The sequence below is a fragment of the Oryctolagus cuniculus genome, chromosome 3 (assembly GCF_964237555.1).
Source record: "Oryctolagus cuniculus chromosome 3, mOryCun1.1, whole genome shotgun sequence".
Classification (NCBI taxonomy): domain Eukaryota; kingdom Metazoa; phylum Chordata; class Mammalia; order Lagomorpha; family Leporidae; genus Oryctolagus; species Oryctolagus cuniculus.
In genome coordinates, this window is record NC_091434.1 from 114,739,137 (window position 1) to 114,754,432 (window position 15,296).

Sequence of the window (15,296 nt, forward strand, 5' to 3'; positions counted from 1 at the left end):
ACCTGGGCCATCTTGTACTGCTTTCCCAGGCCACAGCAGAGATCTGGATCGAAAGTGGAGCAACCAGAACTCGAACCGGCACCCATATGGGAAGCCAGCGCTGCAGGACTTGGCTTTAACCCGCTGGGCCACAGTGCCGGCCCCACACTGCTCCACTTTTGACCCAGCTTCCTACTAATGCTTCTAGGAAGGCAGCAGAAGATGGCTCTAGTGCTTGGGCCCCTGTCATTCATGTGGGAGACCAGGATGGAACTCCTGGCTCCTGACTGGAATCTGTCCCAGGCTCAGCTGCTGAGGGCATTTGGAGAATAAACCAACAGATGGAAGATTTCCCTCTCTCTGTCTCTCTCACTCTCTCTCTCTCCCACCCCATTCCATCTCTCTCTCTTTCTCTGTCTCTCTCCTATTGTCTGACTTTCTGCCTTTTTTTTTAGATATATTTATTTACTTGATACTCAAAATTATAGAAGGAGAGGGATTGAGAGAGAGAGACAGAGAGACAGAGAAACACAGAGATCTTCCATCACTATTTCATTCCTCCCGTAGCCACAACAGTTAGGGCTGGGCAAGGCCGAAGCCAGAAGCCGGGAACTTCTCCTAGGTCTCCCACAGGAACATCAGGGGTCCAAGCTCTTGGACCATCTTCTGTTGCTTTTTCCAGACCTTTAGCAGGAAGCTGTATCAGAAGTGGAGCAGCTAGGACAAGAACTGGCACCCATACGGGATGCTGGATGTTTTAAATGCTATGCCACAACACCACCTCCACTCTGCCTTTCTAATAAATTATTTTTAACTAAGCTCATAATATTTTTTCTTTTATGTATATATTTTTCTGATACTTTATGTTTGTGTTAATATTAATACAAAGAGAATAGATTCAATGTAGTTCATAGATACAATTATAAGAATATATTGATATTCAGCCAGCGCCGCGGCTCACTAGGCTAATCCTCCACCTTGCGGTGCTGGCACACCGGGTTCTAGTCCCGGTCCGGGCGCCGGATTCTGTCCCAGTTGCCCCTCTTCCAGGCCAGCTCTCTGCTGTGGCTAGGGAGTGCAGTGGAGGATGGCCCAAGTCCTTGGGCCCTGCACCCCATGGGAGACCAGGAGAAGCACCTGGCTCCTGCCATCGGATCAGCGCTGTGCGCCGGCTGCAGCGCGCCAGCCGCAGCGGCCATTGGAGGGTGAACCAACGGCAAAGGAAGACCTTTCTCTCTGTCTCTCTCTCTCTCACTATCACTCTGCCTGTCATAAAAAAAAAAAAGAATATATTGATATTCCATTCCTCCCTCCCTCCCATCTTCTCACTCTCTCTCCCATTCTCTCTTTCCTTCCTTCTTTCCTTCATTCATTCCTTCCTACTTTTTTTTTTTTTTTTAGTTTTTGAGATATTGTATTTTTATTTAACTTTATAGTCAAAGGCTTAATGCTTCACTAAATAAGGAGACCAAAAAGTAAAAAGTCAAATGATCCTAGTTCTGCAGGAATATAGGGAAGGACTATAAACAATAACCAAATGGAAAGATAACCATTTCACCCATATACAGTAAATTTTAAAATAATCGCAGATCATAAAAACTACAGCAGTATAACATTCTTAACCATTGGATTGACAAACAGAAAAAAATAAAGTTTGGAAAAAATATATTTGCAGTAATACTGGTACACAAAAGCATTTTTTTTTTTAACTTTAGCTCCCACATACAGGAGAGACTATATAGTCTTTCTGTGTCTGGCTTATTTCACTCAACATGATATCCTGCAGTTGCATTTTGATGCAAATGATAGAATATCTTTCTTTTTAAGTGGTAAGATAATCCTTGCTCATGGATTGGAAAAATAAATATCACTAAAATGTCTATACTATCTGAAGCAATCTACAGATTTAATTTAATCTCTTCCAAAATACCAATACCATTCCTTACAGAATTAGAAAAAAAATCCTAAAATACACATGAAATCACAAAACACCCAGCATAGCCAAAGCAATCCTAAGTGTGGGGGAGGGGGGGCAAATCAAGAGTGCAGGCATCACAACACCTGAGTCTGACTTCAAAGCATATTACAAAGGAATAGTAATTAAAACAACATGGTCCTGACATGAAAACAAGCACATAGATCAATGGAACAGAATAGATAGAGAGGCCAGTAATTAATCCACATACAAAATCGGGTTTTTGACAAAAGTGCCCAGATCATACATTAGAGTAAGGATAATATCTTCAATAAATGATGATATATATAAAAATATATCCGGCCGGCGCCGCGGCTCACTAGGCTAAGTCTCCACCTTCCGGCGCCGGCACACAGGGTTCTAGTCCTGGTCGGAGTGCTGCATTCTGTCCCGGTTGCCCCTCTTCCAGGCCAGCTCTCTGCTGTGGCCAGGGAGTACAGTGGAGGATGGCCCAAGTGCTTGGGCCCTGCACCCCATGGGAGACCAGGAGAAGCACCTGGCTCCTGCCATTGGATCAGCGCGGTGTGCCAGCCGCAGCCCACCGGCCGCGGCGGCCATTGGAGGGTGAACCAACGGCAAAGGAAGACCTTTCTCTCTGTCTCTCTCTCTCACTATCCACTCTGCCTGTTAAGAAATAAAAATAAATAAATAAATAAATAAATAAATATAAAAGTATATCCATATCTCTCACCATACACAAAAATCAAACAAAGATGGTTCCAAGGCCTAAATTTAAGATCTGAGACTATCAAATCACTGGAAGAAAACATAGAGGACACACTCCAAGACATTGGTGACAGCTTCTTGGATAAGATCCCCAAAGCAAAAGGAACAATAGCAAAACTAAGCAAAGGGGATTACATCAAACTCAGAAGCTTCAGCATAAAAAAGTACTTCAAACAGTACAGTAAACAGCTAATACATACCTCAACATGTGCACCTCAGTACTATGTTGAATGAATACTAAAGAGTACACATTTTCTGATTTCATTTATATGATTCCAAGAAAAAAATAAAACTAATTTATGGCAATAAAAATCAGAATGATGGTTTCCTCTCAAGATCAAGGCATTTATTAGAGTCATGAGGGAAATGTTCCAGATGATGATAGTGGTAGCTATTCAGAAATATACATTGAACTATTCACTTAATTTTTTTTGTATATGAGAAGTGTCCCCATGTAACAATTTGAACTATAGCTTTAGGTTCCAATCTTGCCTTTTAGTATGCTGAGCATCAGTGTGCTGGGAGGAAGTTCCTTCATTCCTTCAATTCCTAACAGTAGAACAAATCCAATGATAGCTTGTTATCAGGAATCAAAACAGCACTTTTATTGATGCTTCTAACAAGCCCATATTCCACTTGCCAATTTAAATTCAAACAAATCCTGACATTTAGTATAAATAGGCTGTGAGAGCAAAAGCTGAATTATCTCAGAGTTGGAGATGAAAAGCTGCCTGGATAGCATACCTTCCCACCCTCATGGGAAAGTTTTTTTCTTTTTTTTTTTTTTTCCTTTGGGTTTTTATAGCAAACGCTTAAGGCAAGGAAGTTCAAAGAAAGAGAGTTTTGTCTGGACCCTGGAAAGTAAAAATGAAGAAAAAAAAAAAAAAACTCCTTCTGGGAGCAGGGACTTTAAACACCACAAGCCCTTGGGCTGTGAACAGAACCTGGCCATTTATCATCGGGAGTCAGAGAGTGAAAGTGTTTGTACCACTGTTCCCTCTCCAATAAGGACGGGCAGGAGAAATATCCTTCACCGGTGACAAAGAGTATGATTTTCCCACTCAGATAGACTGGGACAATAAAATAGGCAATCCCTGAAAATTATTGTTCTGGACAACTAATAAAGTTTTAAGGAAGTGATAATATGGTTACTACTGTCTTAAAACACATCTTCAATACTAGTTCCTTGCCACTGATTCCTGGTTACTGAATAAAGTTAAAAATACTCATTTGTTGGTAATATATTTCGAATTTCTGTGTGGCTATTTAGGAGTAAAAGGTGTTAGAAAAAATGCTAACATCTAAATTCCTGAAATAAAGACCATCAACATATTACATCAAAGAGAAAAATTTTATATGCTGGCCCAAAAAGAAAAAGAAAAAATGGCATCAGAATGTGACTGAGATGTCTTGGTACATTTGTGCAGCAATAACAAATTATTTGAGACTGAGTGGTCTATAAAGAACAAAATGTATCCAGTTCCTGAGGCTGGCAAGTTGAACAAGGCTCCGGCACCTTTCATTGTCTGGTGAGAGCTAATCTTTGCTTCCAAGATGGCACCTTGTTGCTGCATTCTGGAGAGGAAGAAAGTTGTGTCTTCAAAAAACAAAAGGGGAAAAGATAAGGCAAATGCTGGATGAATCCCCTTTTATATTGGCCTTACCCCCATTGGTGAAAAAGTCATCCTGGCCAAATCACCTCTTAAGACACCACCTCTTAAATGCCATCATTTGAGCTGTAAAATTTCAAAACACAGCATGGGGTAACGCAAATGGTTCCCTTTTAAGTCCAGAAGTAGATGGTATAAGGATAGCAAGTCTGAAAAACAACATTTTTCAGATTGAAGGATAACAAGAAGAATGGACAATTTAAGCAATGTAAGCAAGTATGAGTCATTAAATTCTGTGGGTTCTAATTTGGTAGTAATAATAATAAGTGATTTGGTTAGGGAGCTGCAATTCTTTATGAAGTATTAACAAAACAATCTGAAATGCTTACAATAAAATAGCTGAGGTCCTACCAACTTCTATTGACTTGTTTAGAATGCTGCACGTTATTTTTTACAATTCTAAAAGGTAAGAAGTGTTTTGTTCATTTTGTAGATGATAAATTAGTGGATCGAGGAAGAAAACCAGTTTGTAGTGAGTAGGATCAGAGAATAAGCCCCAATGTATCTAATTGTAGAGCCTTCTCTCTATCATGTCCTTTTTATTAAAGAAGAAAAAACCATCAAGTTTAAAATTATTTATATCCTTGTACAATAAAAGCAAAGAATACTACCACTAAGAGTAATAGAAAAATGTTGTCTAGTTTCTTGCATTTTTCTTTTGATCATGTTTTTGCCTCTCTCAAGAAATGCTATAAATTTAGATTGCGTGCTGTTAAGTTGTATGTTCTCCTCGTTAGTTTCCTACAGGCATTTGGCTGTCTGCAGATGTCAGGCCCCAGGCTGTAAAATTCACTAAGCACATTGCTTTGAAATATTCTCCCTCTAAAGACCTCTTATTTAAGTTTTGTAAATCTGTTCTAAGCTGCTGTCCTACCTTGATGTATGTGGCTCATGTGTTTTTGCCCACCAGCTTTGTTCAGTGCATGAGCAAGGACAGTGTTCCAGAATCCCCAGCCTCAATTCTCTCCCTGCTTTGCACATGTTTTATCTTTGTTGGTTTGCAGACATGAATAGCCAACAGTGTTGACAATCTGTGTAGTCCCACTTGAGCATCACCATATTGGCAGCATAACAAAGCAATACTGTGTTTTTCACGCTAAATGAGAGAATTGTTGAGTGGTAATAGCCACCTTGTACACTGAAGTGTTTCATAGGCTCTGTATATTCAAATACACACTATTCTCTCCATTGCTTTTTTCTTTCTTATCCATTGTCATTACTTCTATTTTGTATATGTTTCCCCAAACATAGAGGTAGACAACACTGTGATGATGACTAAGTTAGCTTACTGTGTATTTCATCACTGTGAGAATGACTAAGTTAGCTTTCTGTGGATTTCATTTTGTTTTATAATATGCTGTCTTCATAAAGCATTTCATAATCTTTAACTTCCCTAAATATCCTTTAGCAATTTTTCTCTGAGTCTTACTAATTCAGGTATCTGTTTTCTGCTAAAACAGTACAAATACAACCATTAAGGAACATGTTTGTTTGTTTGTTTGTTTGTTTTCCTCATCCTGCTTGTCGAACTCTTTTCCTAAATGTATGGCTAACCTTATGATCATTAAGTACACTGAAAGTAGGTTTCTGTAAAAATTAAGAGTGGGAATGAGAGAGGGAAGAGGTAGGGTTAGAGCATGGGTTGGAGGGAGGGAAGTGTCGCTATGTTCCTAAAGCTACATATATGAAATACATGAAATTTGTATAACTTAAATAAAATTTAAATAACCAATTTTTTTTAACAATAACCAAAAAGTCTTTTAAAAAATGGCAGATGTTAATTCAAAAGCAGCATATACTAATTCAGTTTTGCTGTATGATGAAGGTAATTGCAGTATATTTGTCTCAGGTTGCTTCAATAATCATCAAGGCTCGTTTCCTTTCCCGCCAATATTTTGGAAAAGACCCCGATGTTGTAGTAGTGCCATATACCCGAGAACAGACCCAGTTCCTTCTTCAAACTTCTGATGACTGGGGAATAGCCATGTCAGGATTTATGAGAGTCATTGACAATCACCTCCCTGATGACCCCGTGTTACAGTTTGCCCAATCCTATTCCTTTATTTTCCCAAAAAATACAAAAAGTAACCCCATTCCAAAGGCTGTTACGGTGTTTACAGATGGGTCCTCCAATGGAATGGCTGCCTTCGTGGCAGATAACCGTTCCCACATATTTAAAACATCTTATCAGTCGGCTCAGTTGGTTGAGCTGTATGCCATACTTCAAGTCTTTACACAGTTTTCCAGACAGGCTGTAAATATTTATACCGATAGTGCATATGTAGCTCACTCCATTCCGTTGCTTGAGACTTCTCCTTTTCTTAAAACAACTTCCAACGCTATGCCCTTGTTTATACAAATTCAAAAGCTAATACGAGAAAGACAACAGCCCTTCTATTTGGGACATATTAGGGCACACACAAGCCTACCAGGGTCACTCTCAGAAGGTAATGCCCAGGCAGATGCTGCTATAAGGCTTACCTTCCCCACAACTGTGGGATCAGTGCAGAAAGCTCAGAACTCAGAAGGTAATGCCCAGACAGATGCTTCTACAAGGCTTACCTTCCCCACAACTGTGGGATCAGTGCAGAAAGCTCAGAACTCAGAAGGTAATGCCCAGACAGATGCTGCTATGAGGCTTACCTTCCCCATAATTGTGGGATCAGTACAGGAAGCTCAAAACTTGCATAGGTTGCATCACTTAAATGCTCAATCTCTCCGTTTGTTTTGTAAAATTTCACGAGAACAGGCTCGTGAAATAGTCAAAAAATGCCCCTCATGCGTTACAAGCCAACCTGTACCACATTTGGGAGTCAATCCGCGTGGTCTTCTCCCTAATCAACTGTGGCAAATGGATGTCACACACTTCCCAAAATTTGGCAAACTAAGGTATCTCCATGTCTCTATAGACACCTATAGTGGCTTTGTCTTTGCCTCCCCCCACACAGGAGAAGCTGCTAAGGATGTTATCTCGCACCTTATCACAGCTCTTTCTGTACTGGGAAAACCTGTTAAGATTAAGACAGACAATGGTCCTGCTTATGTCAGCACTAAGTTTAAACAATTTTGTGAGGCACTCCATATTAACCACATTACAGGAATTCCCTACAATCCACAGGGACAGGGAATCGTTGAGAGAGCCCATCAAACACTAAAAACTTGGCTCACTCGGCTTGAAGCCACTTCCCTGTCTTTTGCCTCTCCCCGCAACCGATTGAATCATGCGCTCTTTGTGCTAAACTTCCTGACCTTGGATAATAATAATCATTCAGCTGCGGACCATCATTGGCACCCTTCCCCTGATACGGCTCCGCCTATGGTAATGTGGCGAGACCCCCTCACCAGTAGCTGGCACAGCCCAGATCCAGTACTCATTTGGGGACGTGGCTCAGCCTGCATCCTGGACCAAAAACAATCGGCACCAAGATGGCTACCTGAAAGATTAATTAAACAAGTTAATCCACCAATTCCTACAAATAATGATGTTGTTCCAGAGCCTGTACTTGGCCCTGAGAACGCCTTTTCTTTATACCCACAGGAATGAAAAGACCCGGCTGGACGCTACTGGGACTCATTACAGGACTCCTTATTATTGCTGGAATTGTTGCCATTGTTGCTATTTGAGTATCTTATCTTCTCTCTATTCTCTCCTCCCCTGCTACATTTCCTGAGGGCTCACTGATTAACCCCTCCAAAGGGCCCTAATACAATGGCCCTCAGCCTTGCTCTCCTGATGATGGCAATCTACACCATCCATTGGGCTCCACCAGTCTTTGCAGGGCTTGACAACCCTCAGGGCATTCAAAAATACCTTCAACAGCATCACCCTTGTACCTGCTCAGGGGGCATAATAGTATCCTTCCCACGAACCTGTGGCCGTGGCCGTGCTCAAAAGCCGCATTTTACACAAGACTGCGGAGATAAAACTGCTTATCTGACCGTCCCGGGTTCCCGATGGTTCTGTGTTCCCAAACCTAAGCTAGACTCTTACCGCACTGGGGATCAGTGCCCATCAGAGTGCAATAAAACTATCCATTACTCCGTGCACTCCTCCTGTTATACACAGTATCAAACCTGTAATAAGGGAAATCAGCGTTTATTGTTTGCCGTTATATCAGGAGATTATGAGGGAACGTTCGGAGGAGAGTTATCCTCTTCACGCTTCAGCTCCCCCTCCTGCCCCACTAAGGGACAAGTAGCCTGCTGGTACCCTATAGCCCCTGTGGGAGTGTCTGATGGTGGAGGCCCTCAGGATACCCTTACTAAATTAAAAACACAAAAGGTACTCGAAACTGTATTTGAAAACCTTTACCCTTCCCTCCAATACCACCCCCTGGCTAAAGTTCATTCCAGAGGAAATAAAGACTTGGATGTCAATACCATCGATATCCTTACCAACACCCATAAACTGCTTAATCTCTCTGCCCCAAACCTTGCAAGAGACTGCTGGCTCTGTTTACGCCAGGGACCCCCCCTTCCTCTTGCCATTTTTCTACCGCTTAATAATACCCTTGAGTTCAATAGTTTCTTGGGCCACCCCCCTATGCAGCCCTTTCCCGTTCTTTCTGTCCCAATGGAAAATATCACTTGCCTTTATAAACCTCCCAACAACAATCCCTTCGATATCGATGTAGGCCTTGCTCCTTTCTGTACAAATAATGTAACAGTAAACTACCCTCTTTATGCCCCTAATTTCACCGTTTTTGTATGTAGGGATAATTTAGCTTATACCATTTTACCAACAAATTGGACCGGTAATTGCATGCAGCTATACTTTTTCCTGATATAGAGATTATCAATGGAGATACCCCTGTTCCTATCCCCTCCCTTGATTATATTGCAGGGAGACAAAAACGAGCTATTCAATTTATTCCTTTATTAGCCACATTGGGAATTTCCTCAGCTATGGTTACAGGATCCACAGGACTAGGAATCGCGGTCCACAAATATAGAGAATTGTCCCAACAACTTATTAATGATGTGCAGACCCTATCCACCACCATTCAGGACCTTCAAGATCAAATTGATTCCCTAGCGGAAGTGGTTCTACAAAATCGTAGAGGCTTAGACTTGCTTACTGCTGAACGGGGAGGTATTTGCTTGGCTTTACAGGAAAAATGCTGTTTTTATGCTAACAAGTCCGGCATTGTTCGTGATAAAATCAAGACACTTCAAGAAGATCTGGAGCGTCGTCGACGTGCCATGGCTGAAAATCCCTTTTGGACTGGATGGAATGGACTGCTTCCCTATTTGCTACCGCTTTTAGGCCCCATTGTTGGGTTGCTTGTTGTGCTATCTATAGGTCCTTGTCTCCTCAATAGGCTGATGACCTTTATCAGACAACAAGTAGATAATTTAGCAGCCAGACCAATTCAAATACATTACCAAAGTCTGGCCATGGAAGATCCCATGGAAAACGTTATCTCTCTCTCTGGCCGGTGAAGTCTGGCCAGTGAGGTCACAGTCCCTCCAACAACTGACTCTCCCCTTCGGTCTGCTGCTGCCCCAGTCGGGAGCCCAGGAAGGGCCCCAGGCCTATCAATAAAACGAGCAGTAAGCCAATGACGGGCACCTTCCCGGAACCTCACCCACCTAAGACAGGAGTCCTTGGGGACTGGCAAGGATATCCAATGACGGGTAAGAGGTGATGGAGCCCCGGGTCGATTCCTAAGACAGGCACTGCTCGCTCATCATGCTTGGCCTAACCGGTAGCCATTTCTGTTTAATTGATAAGAAAGGGGGATATGTCGGGGACCACGCAGCATGTGACCTCTTAGTTGAGAGACAGGGCTGGACAGGCCAGACCTGATAGTACTGATAACGCAACCTTGTGTGACCTTGTGCCTTAAGGCCTTGTAACCTTTCCCCTACTTGCATTAGCATTGCAGCTACAAGATAAGCCCCCCCTCCTTCCCCCTCCCGATACCCTGCCTCGATGATATATAAGTGTGTGGTTGAAAAATAAAGTCGCAGCTTGATCGGCACCTGTCTTGCTGCCATCTTTGTGTCTCCTGTCCCTTTCATTTCTCCTTCTAGGTGCTCGGCCCCAGTTGCTGTCCCGCGGGACGGGACAGTTTTTTATTTAACGCATTAGTATATTGTCTTAACAACTGAATAAGGCATTTAAAAACCAATAGTTTATGCATCATTGTGTTAATTTTATTTGTGGAAGATTATAATTAAATAATTTATATCAAATTAGGGTTTCTGTAATAATTTTTAATTATCTATTCAATATTGAAGTTTTAAAATTGAAATAGGCAACAAAGAGCCATTGTTGGCTTCTTTATTCCACTATCCAACCATCATGGGAAAGGGCTTTGATGGTGTCCAAGACTTAGTTCACATGCTTGCTCCCTGAGTTCCTATGTGGCGCTCAGCTATTGCTCCATTTCTACATCTTGAAAATGAAGAGAATGAGATCTCCCTGGCAAAATTCAGTGATATGCTGTGTATTAAGTATTCAGCACACTACTCTTACATAATGGTGTTAACTTGCCCTTTTATAACGTTGGCTTCCTCATGTCTAAAATGAAAACACTACTATACACCTCACAGTGCTGCTGTAAGTGATGTGTTCCTGGTAACAGAATATGCAAAGACTGTTCCAGCTTCTCCTAGAGACAAAATGATGACTTTTATAATCATAAATCTAATATTTATAGCTTCTCAGTTATGCTCCTGTGAGAAAAGTAGGAACACATTTCCCTAAGGAACAGATACATAATTAAGAAGTTTTATTAGTGTTTAAGGATCTATGTGAGTGAAACTTTTAAAGTTTCCCCATCCTAACCCTGTTAGGATGGATCATTTCCAAAGCAGAACTTTGGAAAAAGGGATGAACCTGTTTCTGTGTGGAACTCAGCAACCTATTGGAAGCAAAGAATCCAGACATAAAAGTCTTCTTCTAGACTACAGACTTGAATTTAGGGAGACCAGGAAAAGTGGACTAACCAGAACGTTGAAAAAATTATCACTATGTGAAAAAGAGATTGTTGGCTTTTCTAAATGCTTTGTAAGTAGAACTTTATTTAATATTAAGAAAAGTCTTATGTTAGTCTTTCTTCTTATGTACACTTCACAGATGAGGATACTGAAGCACAAAGAGTCAGGTGATTTTTGAAAGAAATAGAGCTAATAGTTGTCAGAGCCAACATCTATACTCAGGCAACCTAGCCTCCAAGCCTTCCTTGTTGTGTGCTTTCTTTAATGTATGGTACCCAATGGCAAGATTTTTTGCTGAATAGGCAAAGAGATGGTGAACACAGCCCTTGATCTTCAAGGTGATGGATCTAGATGGTATCTAAACTTAACAGAGAGATATGTGAATCTAGGAAACCACATTATTTATCAGAGTGCCTTCCTTGTATTGAAGTCAATCTCACTATACATGAATGAGAACCTGGAATGGTTTTCAAATGTGTAAAGTACACGTGAGAAGAAACAACTTCCTGAACTCCCTGGATATTAATGGGTGCACAGGTGTACAGAAACACTATTGAGTGAGAGATAATGTAGCTGAAGAAGGAAGGCTGAACTTTGTGTTAAAACACATGAGGGCTCAAGTGTGTAAGTTTGGATAACTACTGGAGTGAGGGTATTATTCTCACTACAAAAAAAAATCAAATACTTAATTCAGATATAACATCATTTTGCAAACTGCATGTCACTATGAGTATATTTTACCTCCCACTGCCTACATGTATATTTATAATAAAATTGAATTTAACACATTAATAGTAAAATATGGGATTGGTAATACACTGAAGATTAATATAATCAATCCTGGTATCAAGAAAAGGGAGATCTGATTTGCTCCTGGTCTGTGATTTGTTTGGATCTTGCTGACCACCTAGAATATGCTCATCAGCCTATTTGGCAACTGGATGACCTGTGCTGGTGTTCACTGAGTTGTGTGTATTACAACTCCTGCTTCATTTACAAATTACCCTACACAGACCTCTGAAGTCTGTGAGCACTGCTATATCCTGCTTTATCCTGTAGTCTTAAGGTGCATTTCTCTTTATTCCAATCAGAGGCTCCCTGAGGAAGAATTATCCCCCAGGCCAAGATTTGAGTTCAGAATCCTATTGTTCGCCTCTCCTTATTTTCTTTTTTTTAACTTTTATTTAATGAATATAAATTTCCAAAGTACGGCTTATGGATTACAATGGCTTCCCCCCCATAACGTCCCTCCTACCCACAACCCTTCCCTTTCCCACTCCCTCTCCCCTTCCATTCACATCAAGATTCATTTTTGATTCTTTTTATATACAGAAGATCAGTTTAACATACATTAAGTAAAGATTTCAACAGTTTGCTCCCACACAGAAACATAAAGTGAAAAATAGATGGTTTTTTAAATGATGATGAAATCAGATCAGACCTATTGTCATGTTTAATCCCAGTGAGAGTCAAGTTGGGAATTGATAATTTCCTCTTCTTCTTTTTTTTTTTTTTTTTAAAGAAGATCAGTTTAGTATACATTAAGTAAAGATTTCAACAGTTTGCACCCCCATAGAAACACAAAGTGAAATATACTGTTTGAGTACTCGTTATAGCATTAAGTCTCAATGTACAGCACATTAAGGACAGAGATCCTACATGAGGAGTAAGTGCACAGTGACTCCTGTTGTTGACTTTACAAATTGGCACTCCTGTTTATGGCATCAATAATCTCCCTATGCACCAGTCATGAGTTTCCAAGGCTATGGAAGCCTTTTGAGTTCTCCGACTCTTATCTTGTTTAGACAAGGTCATAGTCAAAGTGAAGGTTCTCTCCTCCCTTCAGAGAAAGGCACCTCCTTCTTTGAAGACCTGTTCTTTCCACTGGGATCTCACTCACAGAGATCTTTCATTTAGGTTTGTGTGTGTGTGTGTGTGTGTGTTTTTTTTTTTTGGTTTTTTTTTTTTTTTTTTTTTTTCGCCAGAGTGTCTTGACTTTCCATGCTTGGAATACTCTCATGGGCTTTTCAGCCCGATCGGAATGCCTTTAGGGCTGATTCTGCGCCTCTCCTTATTTTCTGTGCTGGATTCTCAGCTGCTGTTCTCTGTGGTGTTTCCCTTGGATCCATCCCCTTTTACAATTCCCTGAATTCTTTTCAAATCTAACTCTTGGAGAGGAGCATATAGCTCATTCTTGCTCCATGCTGAGTAAGTCTTCTCTTAGGGGCTTGAAATTTCCTCCAAGAAGAGCATAAGGAGGCCAGAGAGCTGACCTATTGTGGGATTCCTCCAGAGCCTAATCTCTAACACATTTTCTGATGATATTAACCTTCAGAGTTTAGATATGAAGCCATTCATAGATGTCATTTTCCCCTACTTCCTCTCTCCTTTAGGCCTTTCCTCTACTTTCCCTTAATTCAGAACACATCTTCCTTGGTCCCTATTCTGACCTCATAATTCTGTCCTTAATATCAGGGAGACTGACGAGCCAAATCCTAAAAATCAGAGAAGGGAATACATATTGGGAAATATTTCAATAATTTTAAGCACATTATACAAATGTACTTAAATATCATTAACTCTTTTTGTAACTATTCATTATAAGGCTATTTTTATGTTTTGTCAAAGAAAAAAGATAGAAAAATCCATCAAACAAATAGTTTACTTGACACTATTCTCAACACTCAGTTGATTCTAACCTCTTACTTCTGTGGCACCATTCCATTTATTTTGCCATTTTTTGATTGACAGCACTAATTGGTAATAGTGGCGTCACGTTGAAAGACCTAAACGGGCGAGAAATGCTGAAATTTCAGTTCTGCACATGATAATCTTTAACGCTGTTGGACTGATTTAGTGTCCTGACCATTCAAGACATTGATTAAAGATGAAAGCGGATATAGTGACAGTTTTAGATCTTTAACTGCTAACATTCATATGAGAGTTAAGTGCAAAGTGAAAGGAAATAGCATACACTTTTTATTCTTGATTCAAAAATCTCAGCTCCCCTGATTACAGCTGAATGTATTGGAAGGAATTTCTTGATGTCTCTGAGTCAATTTCTTCTTCTGTTTGATTTTGTAATTAATTTTTATCAGTATAAAGAGAATAGATTTAAAGTAGTTCGTATAGTTCTAAGAACACATTTCCCTCCCTCTCTTTTTATTGAATTTTTGCAATAAAATAAATTCATAAATTTATGCAATTTTGGAGTAAGGTTAGTTAAATCCACCACTAAGATGGATGTGAGAAGGGTATTACCAGGGTATTACAGGAAAACAGTGGTGGAGAAATTATTATTACTATTACCTGGTTTCTTTGTCTCACATGGAAGAAGAATTTCCAAGCAGACATGCAGAGAGATTCAAAGACCTCCAGCCAGAGTGGCATGGATGGGGCTTCCAAGAGAGGAAAAATACCCAGAACCTCTTGGTACTGTGGTTTTATAAGAACAATATCCAATGGGGGAAAAAAAAAAAAAACTGGACAATTAGATTGGCATTCAGTTAGCAGGCAGGGACAAAACCCATCAAAAGACCTAATTTATAATTTTCCATCCTGTCTGGTCTGCTCATGTTAAAACAAAAACCATCCAGCAGGGTGGAACAGGTAACTTGTTTTCACAATAAGCTGTGAGCTCAGGAAGAGCTCCTTTGCTATTCTCATGGCAAATTTGGAGATTCTGAAGGAAGCTGGGTGGCCTGTTTGGTCTTGCTAAAAATAATGTTTTTTGGAGATGAAGCAAATGTTTTACACCCCAAATTCTATTAGGATCATTCTGACTACCTATTAACCCATATCACAAGGGGGTATTCAAAAAGTTCAGCAGAGGGACCACACTGTGGTGTAGTAAGTTAAGCCTCCACCTGCAACACCAGTACTGGCTCATGCCCCTGGCTGCTCCAAATTTCTGCTAATGTTCTGAGAAAGCAGTGGAAGATGGATCAAGTGCTTGGGCCCCTGCACACATATGAGAGACCTAGAAGAAACTCTTGGCTCCT

General features: G+C 40.5%; 1 pseudogene; it reads left to right on the plus strand.

The window, feature by feature from the left end:
- The first annotated feature begins 9,911 nt into the window (after positions 1–9,911).
- LOC100345072 (PDZ and LIM domain protein 5 pseudogene) overlaps positions 9,912–15,296 on the plus strand; it is a 77,964-nt pseudogene continuing 72,579 nt past the window's right edge.